Raw genomic sequence first — 8,707 nt, 5'->3', positions numbered from 1 at the left:
AGAGGATAACCACAGATTATGAAAGTTGGAAGAGACCTTTAAAATGATCTAATCTAACACTTTCATTTTAAAGATAAGATGAGGGTTAAGAGAGGTGAAATTCAAAGTCAAAACATGAGTTCCCGAGAAAACAGAACTAGGATTCATGTCTTCTAATTTCAGGTCAATTTGTTTCTCACTACTCAATAATTGAATTAAGGTGAAGTTTGAGGTGTTGTAACAAATAAACCCAATACTGCAGAGACTTGAAGAACGAATAAGGATTTTCCTCCATTCACATAATAGTCACAATGTGAGTGGTATATGGGGTTGGATTCCCCAGGAAATAAACTGATAAGGAGACTTGCATGCCAGCGCATTACTGGGGAGTGCTTTCCGGAACAGCGACCGGCATAGGGGTTGTTGCAATTGCAACAGAAGCTTCAGCCAATACCACAGGAAGCTCTATAGCTGGGATGCCCTTTACCATTGTCCAAAATTGAGGCATTGGGGGCCAGGCCTTTTGAGCATGCATTGACCAATCACAGGATGTGGGTTTCCCCTGGAGGAGGGAATGGAACCTAAGGAGGGGCAGCTCTCTTTGGCCAAGAGCAATGCCTGAAAAATCCAAATGTGAATCCTCAGCAGCCAATGTTCCCAGAATCTGGGGGAAGGGGTGTTCCAGGCCTGAAGGGGGAAATGTAGGCAGCCCATCACCGGATCTATCACAGTAGTTCAGGTTTTGGAAGAGGGGAGCAGCAATCTTACTCTCCATGGCTATTCAAGAATCCAAATATTGCTTAGCCATCCCTCAGAAAACTGTCATCATCCATATTTCCAAAGCTGGGTCACCATATTGTCTGGGTTCATGTCATGGGAAGGAGATAGCATGGTGGAGACATGCCAGTATCTTAAATAAGAGAACTGGCAGTGGCTGAGATTCTGTTGACAAGGACTCAGTCACATGGCCATACCTAATCGCAAGGGAAGCTGAGAATGGTCGTCTTGCCATGAAGCATGTGCCCAGCTACACTTCCACTATCTGAGAGAACATACTACGAGGGCCCTGACTGCCATTTATTTTTTGACATAATATATATTTAAAATTATCTCTTGTTTTATTCCTCCCTTTGGGGCTGGATAACACATGTTCCTTGAGACTTTTCTGCCCTATTATTCTTCCTGAGGCCAAATTTACTCCAGAGAGAATCAGTCTCTCCAAGGCAGTGGTCAAGCCAGAATGCTGTCTAGTTAGGGGTCTTTCTCACCTGCCCTTGAAGTGACCAGAAAACTATCAAAGAGACTTCCAGGAACTGTCACTCTCTTCTAGAGAAAACCTAGGTTCTAGGGTTTCTCCATGCCCAGTAAAATCTGGAGGGCACAATGGCTTAGAGTTTTTGCCCCTCCTTATGTATGTGATGCATGATGAGCTATAGAGACTTGCCAGGTTGAAGTTTTGCTTATGTCATCATTCGTTAATATTCCATCTCTCTCTCCCAAAGTCTCGCTGGTCCTAGCAGCATCTCTTCTGGCTCAATGCCCAACACGGCCTGACCTCACATATTTTATATCAGAACCTTGTAACCTAACTGCTTTTGAAGAAAGAACTGAATTTGTCAGGATCTGGGGAAGGCTTTCTGAGTATTCTGTCCAAAATCCTAGAACTGAACTAATAATTCCAATTCTCTGAAACCCAACAAAGCCTTCCAAAGTTGCAATGCAAAAGCATTTTTTTCTTTCTTCCCATTTTTGATTCTATAGTCACACCAAACCCACAGAAGTCATCTTTCTTATAGAGCATTCTCTTAGGCCTCCAATCCAGAGAATGAGGAACTGGGATCTACACTCAAGGTGCTTCTAATAGTCATGCAGGGAGCAGAGCTGGAGACAAAAAGGTCGAGATGTGACCGCCCCCCCAACTTGCCAGGGACTCCAATCACCAAGGAGGAATGACCAGGCCTGTTCTTACTGTGAGCACGAATCCTTTTTTAAAAAATGTTCAGAGATCCATAGAGCTTTCAGTAAGTATAGTTCTGCCCATGAAGACATTCCTCTCAGAATATACATCCTCACCATTGTTTTCTATAGTCAGTGCTTTGCAACTTACGAAGCACATTTACATCCGTTAACTTAGGGATTTCCAGAAAAGGGTGCAAGCGTGTACCTATGCCAGGGGATATGCAGAACATCCATTGGTACAGGAAAGAAAATATCAGAGCCCCCGTGTTATATTAAATAGCAGAAACTGATCTTCATTAATATCCAATACATGGATTGACATTGATGACTTTTTGTCCCTGCGCCAAAAGCCCAGGTGTAACTTATAGGAAACATGTTACCTGAGGAAAGAGTGAGAACTCCACAACATGGAAGGCTCAAGTAGGGTTGCAGATTATATGATCTAGTTTTAATTAAACTAACCCCTCCCCCCCCCAAGAAAGTGGATGCTTGGCTCAGAAAAAAATCCCAAATTTGGAAGTGAGTACTTATTATGACACAAGCAACAAGAAAAGGCAGGCTCACACTTTCCACTCTTAGTAAAAATGCAACCATATAACAACCATATTACAAGATCAAAATAATAATGACTTACTCATATCTAAGAAGTAGGCCAAAAATTTTTGTAATTATCATAACTGTTTGAAATACTGTTTAGCATCTGCTACCATTAACAATGAACCTTATCCTTAATGTATATTATGACTTGAGATTTTAGCTAATGATATAAGTGATCTAATTTACAAATATATAAATATACATATATTGGGGGTACACACACAAATACATTTTTATCGACAGATAACATTCTCGAAAAGATTGGGAGACCGTTGCCATAAATCATTTCAACAATTCTTCATGATCACCCTGCGAGTGGTATTATTTTGTAGCTAAGAAGACGGAAACCCAGAGACCATGAGGTATAAAACTTATGTAGAAGTGAAGACCAGCCACCAACAAAACTGGCACCCCAAAAAGCTGAATGAGCGATTCAGGCAAACATCTGTGGAAATTAAAAAGCAAACCCCACCCCTCTAGCTACTGAGTCCCAGGCTCTGCCCTGTTCTATTCCCAACAGATTATGCCAGGAAAGCCGGCTCCACAAAGAATATCTCATGCTATCAGGCTGAAAGATGTCGCCCTGAGTCCTGGAAGCCTGCACAAACATCATCCTTCAAGAAAAAAAGCCAGGCATTTGTCCTAGAATCCTTTAAAGACACTGTCACCATCCCCATCAAGAAACGCAAATGTTGCCTTAGTATATAAGTCTGGAACAGGAAGCGAGATCACAGTCCCAGATGATTGAAGCTGACTTCACAAGGGGGGCGGGGGGGGGGGCGGGGCGCTGGTCTTGGCAAAAGCCAAGGTTTCTCAAAGTCATCCCTTTGGGGGTCGCAATGTTTAAAAGAAAATTTGCTCCCACCACTAAAACTCACTGGGTGGAAATCGCCCTTGGAAGAATGGAAACCCATTTCCCTCTGCAGCAATCCAGTCTGCCTCCCAAAGCTCAGAAATGTGCTGGGCTCAGCATTTCTGTGCTGATGCAGCATCCATGGTCAAAAAGGCGGGCGGCTGCAGCAGCCGCAGCAGCCGTTGCTCTAGGGGGGGGAATCAGCTTGCACCATTTCTACCTCATTTGGCAGCAGAAGCACCGAGTCACAAGGAAGATGAGGTTCTAGTCCAGAGGCAGCTGGGCTATGTCACTCTAAAGGTGGTGAGTAAAATGGCTATTCACTGGGGCATCAGGTTTTTGTGTTATTTTCCTAAGTGAAGATTCTGGGTGTAAGAGGGTGTGTGTGTGTGTGTGTGTGTGTGTGTGTGTGTGTGAGCATGTGTAATTGTACACATGTATGGGCGCTCATATTGTCACTGAGCAACAATACTTGGAAAGCTGTAAGTGGAATAAATAAATAGAATGTAATGTTGTCAAACTGGAGGGGGTCATAGAAATCGTGCATTCCAAGCCCCTTATTTCATAGAAGAGGATCCTGAGGTTCAGAGAAGTGAAGCCCTTTGCCGGAGATTACAGAGTTAATAAGTGACCAGGTCTAGAACCAGGGGTCCTGATGCCCGATGCAGGATTCTTGCCACTGCTCTGCATGGGTATAAGATGACTGCCTCTATGTCAAGTGACCTGTATCCCTGGGAATAGACTGAAACCTGCAGCCACAGCATCAGTGTCACCGAGACCCTTCTCGATGTTTCCAGTAAACATGGGAAGCCATTTCTAACTCACTTCAACCTGGGACACAGCAGCAAAACAGCAGCACGTGTTTGCCATAAATTGCCCCAGTCCTAATGGCCACCTCCTCCCCCCGAGGTTATTCTTCCGGTCACACTGCAAACAAAGTGTGTACGGCACCAGCAAATCTTCCCAGCAGGGTCAAGTGGGCTGTTGATAGAGTGGGAGAGTATGCTTCATCGATAAAATCCCCCTTTGCTCGGAACAAATACTTGCTGAATGCCATGCATATGCCAGGCACCATCATATTCTTTATCTCAGTCCATTCTCATTACGGCGTTGTGAGGCATCATTACCCATCTCTGACAAGTAAAACTGAGGCTGGGGGAGGTTCACATGTGCAGGTTATTTTGGGTCTTTTAAAAGTTCCTAGGTCTTCCAAAAATCATGGTTTTGAAAATAGTTATTTTCTGTGATCCTCCTTACCAGAATGACCACTGCCCCTGAAATGGAAGGAAGTGTTCTCTCCTTAATGAAAAGCGATTATCTGCAACATTCCGGATCAAATGTGTAGTCAGATCAGGGAGAATGACACTGAACATTTGCAGACTTGGACTCTAAGTTAGGCATTGTATGGGCCTTTGGGGTTTTCTCAGGTTTTTCTCCTATTTTTCTGGATTCTGGTTCAAGTGAAGATTGCACCACATGCTTAGGAACCCTGGCTTTTTAATACAGCTCTACTCCTAATGATGCGATCTGGACTAAGTTAGTTTACTTCTCTGAGGCTTCTCATTGATAAACTGACAATGAAGACTAAATTATCTCTATCCTTCCTTTGAGCATTGAAATGCTTGTGTATGTGTTCATTCATTCACTTACTCAAGTGTTTCCTGATTCCCATGACACGCCAGACGTAGGAAGGAATTTTAGAGAGAACCGCCTCCAGCCCCACACCTTTCAAGCCTGCAGGAATTATTTGCACAGGTGTAGTTCTGGTCAAGCTCCATCAAGACGCTGTCCAGCATGCTTTCTGTGAACCAAGTACGCCCTACCTCAAGTCCCATTCCCTCTCGAAATGACTGGAATTTCCTTTCCCCCTGCTCTTTTCTATAATAACATTTATTGAGTACTTAGTAAAACACAATGCCAGGCACTATGCTGGATACTTTTCACACATTATGTCATTGAATCCAAACAATAATCCTATTCAGTAGATCGTATGATTAGCCTTGATTCACAGTGAAAAAAGTGGCAACCTGACCATAATTGCAGTTAAAAAGTAGTGGGGACAGAGTTTCTGTTTGTGATAATTAGAAAGTTTTAGGCATAGATAGTGGTAGTGGTTGTGCCGTATTATGTGTGTATTTAATGCCACTGAACTGCACAATTTAAAATGGTTAAGGGACGCCTGGATGGCTCAGCCAGTTAAGTGTCTGACTCTTGATCTCAGCTCGGGTCTTGATCTCAGGGTTGTGAGTTCCAGCCCCATGTTGGGCTCCACGCTGGGCATGGAGCCTACTTAAAAATAAAATAAAATAAAATAAAATGGTTAAAATGGTAAGTTTAATGTTATGTGTATTTTACCATGATAATAAGTAACAGTGGAGAAATTTAACCTAGGTAGCCTTGACTCCAAAACCTTCAACCCCAGCCATCCCTCATTCATCCACACCACAGACAAGACTCAGAAAGGAATGTGTTCCCTCTCTAATGGAGGGCTTAGACGTTTCTTTTGTTGGTTTGTTTTTGTTTTTGTTTTTTTTAGTTTCTTAGGAAGCCACAAAATAATGCCCACACATTGGGCAAGTTCCTTTCTGTGTTGAAGGTCAACAGTAGCCTATTCTGAATTATGATCAGATTCCCAAGTCTGGAAGAATCAGATATCACTCCCATGTTGCTTCTCCCATTCTTCTCCCAACCTATAAGCTAAAGCTCTGTCTACAAACTCAATTCAACTTCAAACACATTTAAATATCAGGTAGCTCCTTTGCACCAAGTCTTAGCTTACATGTTGTAGGGGAGCAGAGATGAGAAAGACCTCGTTTCTGCCTCCAAGAGCTTGCAATCTAGCAAAAGGGGCAAATACAGAAATATGAAGAAGCAAAGTCATTGAATAGAATTGCTGAGTACCTATGCTAGATGTGATGTGAAGGCTATAGACACAACAGTTTTAGTCTGCAGCAAAGAAGGCACAGATTCAATGAGAAGGGCCTTCAGAGGGGAGAGACTATATTCTGTGGAGAGAGAAAGGTATTTGCATGGGGGATTGTTCTCCTCATCCATAAAATAGCCATGGACCTATTCCAGATGGTATTAGAGTCTAAGTCTCACCACCTGTCCTTCCTTTTTTTTCCTCCTCTCATTTTTTTATCCTCCTTTCTTTAGGCTCACTCTGTTTTCCTTTTCTCTAATTTTTTCGATTGGACACTTAGATCATTAATCTTTGGCCTTTCTCCTGTACTAATATAAGCATTTTAAGACTAAGTTCTCCTTTAAGGATTTCTAATGACTGCAAGACACAAAGTCTTGATGTGTATTATTTTAATTAATTATTATTTTACAATATGATTTCTTCTTAGACCAGGGAGCTATTCAGAAATGTCTTTTTTTCCCAAATGCATAGGAAGAAGCAAGTGGATTTTTTTTTTTTTTGCTAATGATTTCTCACTAAATTATATTGTAGTCAGATAATATATTCTGTATGACATCATATCATAGTATTTGCTGAGACTTCATTTGTGGGCTACTACAGGATCTAGTTTTGTAAATGTCCCATGTATGCTTAAAAAAATGTAATTTTTCTAATTACTGATCAGGGACTTCCAAGCTTGCCCATTACAGCAAACTTGATAGTGTGGTATTCAAATGTTCTATATCCTTTCCAACTGTTTTTATCAGTTACCAAGAGAGGTACATTGAAATCTCTTACTAACATATCTAATTTGTCTTTTTCTTCCCAAGATTACATCATTTTTTGTTATTATATTTTGAAGCTATGTTTCTAGGGGCATACAAGTTTAGAATTGTTCTTCTACTTAATTGTTCTTCTTACACTGGTTTTTACGTGGAGAGCATCTTAACCACCAGTAATGTCTTTTGTCTTCGAGTGTATTTTATCTGACATTAATAAACTACACCGGTTTTCTTTTGGCTGGTATTTACCTGCTATTCCTTTTCCCATCTTTTTCCCTCCAGCCTTTTTGTTAACATTTTTTTTTTATGCATCTCTTGCAAACAGCCCATAGCTAGCTTTTTATTTCTGGTCCAGCTATATTTATTTCCCTCAAGCTTTACTATGCCATTCAAAGAATATTCATGTATCTTATCTAAAAATTGTAGATACTAAATTCTGGGAGGTTTTCGGGTTTCTTATTGCCAGAAATGAAGGGTCTAGGACTCTGTTATTTAAGATTTCTAAGAGCGCTTCTTACCATTTCTCCCTTTAGGGTGTTAAAAATTGACCCTTTCTCTCACTCAGTCTGTACTGTTCCATCACATCGAACAAGTCCTACATTTCATTTTCTCCTTCCCAGACATCCCCAAAGAACTTCACATCTACAGCTGAAGTCTTCAGTGTCTCCTCTTTATTCCTGTTAATAGATTGTACCAGAAGTGAAATGATGAAGTAGATCTTACAGATTGGCACTTCCTTGAAAACAGACCTTAATTTCAAGGCTCAGTTCTTCAAAAGAAATGGAGTTACTTAGACCCTTGGAAAATGTGGTTACAATTGGCCTTCTCTGCAATTAATGGTAATGCCATTATCACAAGGCATTGGGGAACTTCTCTGGTTTTCATCAAGAACAAATTATACTAATTGTCTTTCTTTGCCAATAGCAACAAAGCTACCCTTTTTTAAAGGTAAAAGTCAATGTCTTTAATATTTGTTGAGCACTTACTATGACGAGGCACTGTGGTGGTTTGTTTTTGTTATTTGTTTTTTTGTTTTTTTGTGGTGTTTTTTGCATTATGTCATTTTATCCTGACAATAACTCTCTGAAGTAGACATAACTATTATCCCTGTAAAAGGGAATCTCCAAAGCCTGGGGTCCTGTCAGAGCTGTGCGCAGGCCCAGTGAGAAAGCAGACTCTACAGTTTCCCAACAAAGCATTCTACCTCTTCTCATAGGTACCCAACTCTGGTTTCCTACGTGCAGTCCTTTTGTCTTTGACTTCCCGCCACCTAGTAACTGTGTAGATTTGGGCAAGGTGCTTCACTCCTCTGGGCCTCCATTTCCTTATCTTTTACTCTCGGGTTCTCCTGTCTGACCACTTCACCCACAATGGGGCCAAGACTGCCAGTCAGCCTGGGGAGGCAGAGCTGTGTTTCTGCAGGAGCTCAGAATGCACAAACTGTCCCCCAGAATGCAGGAGGAGTTCATATCTGTATTTCTCCCTGTTTCATCATGTGTCCAGTCAGATTGTGGGTCAACTATGGGATACATCATGAAATAATCCTTTCCCAAACTTCCCTTCTGCTCAGATGGAGGGCTGCCATGGACCACACAGCATGTGGCCATGCATTTCACCTGCCTGCTTCGCTGCCGC

Source organism: Phoca vitulina, unplaced genomic scaffold (assembly GCF_004348235.1).
Source record: "Phoca vitulina isolate PV1807 unplaced genomic scaffold, GSC_HSeal_1.0 scaffold53, whole genome shotgun sequence".
Lineage (NCBI taxonomy): Eukaryota > Metazoa > Chordata > Mammalia > Carnivora > Phocidae > Phoca > Phoca vitulina.
Note: the sequence above shows the minus strand (reverse complement) of the source record.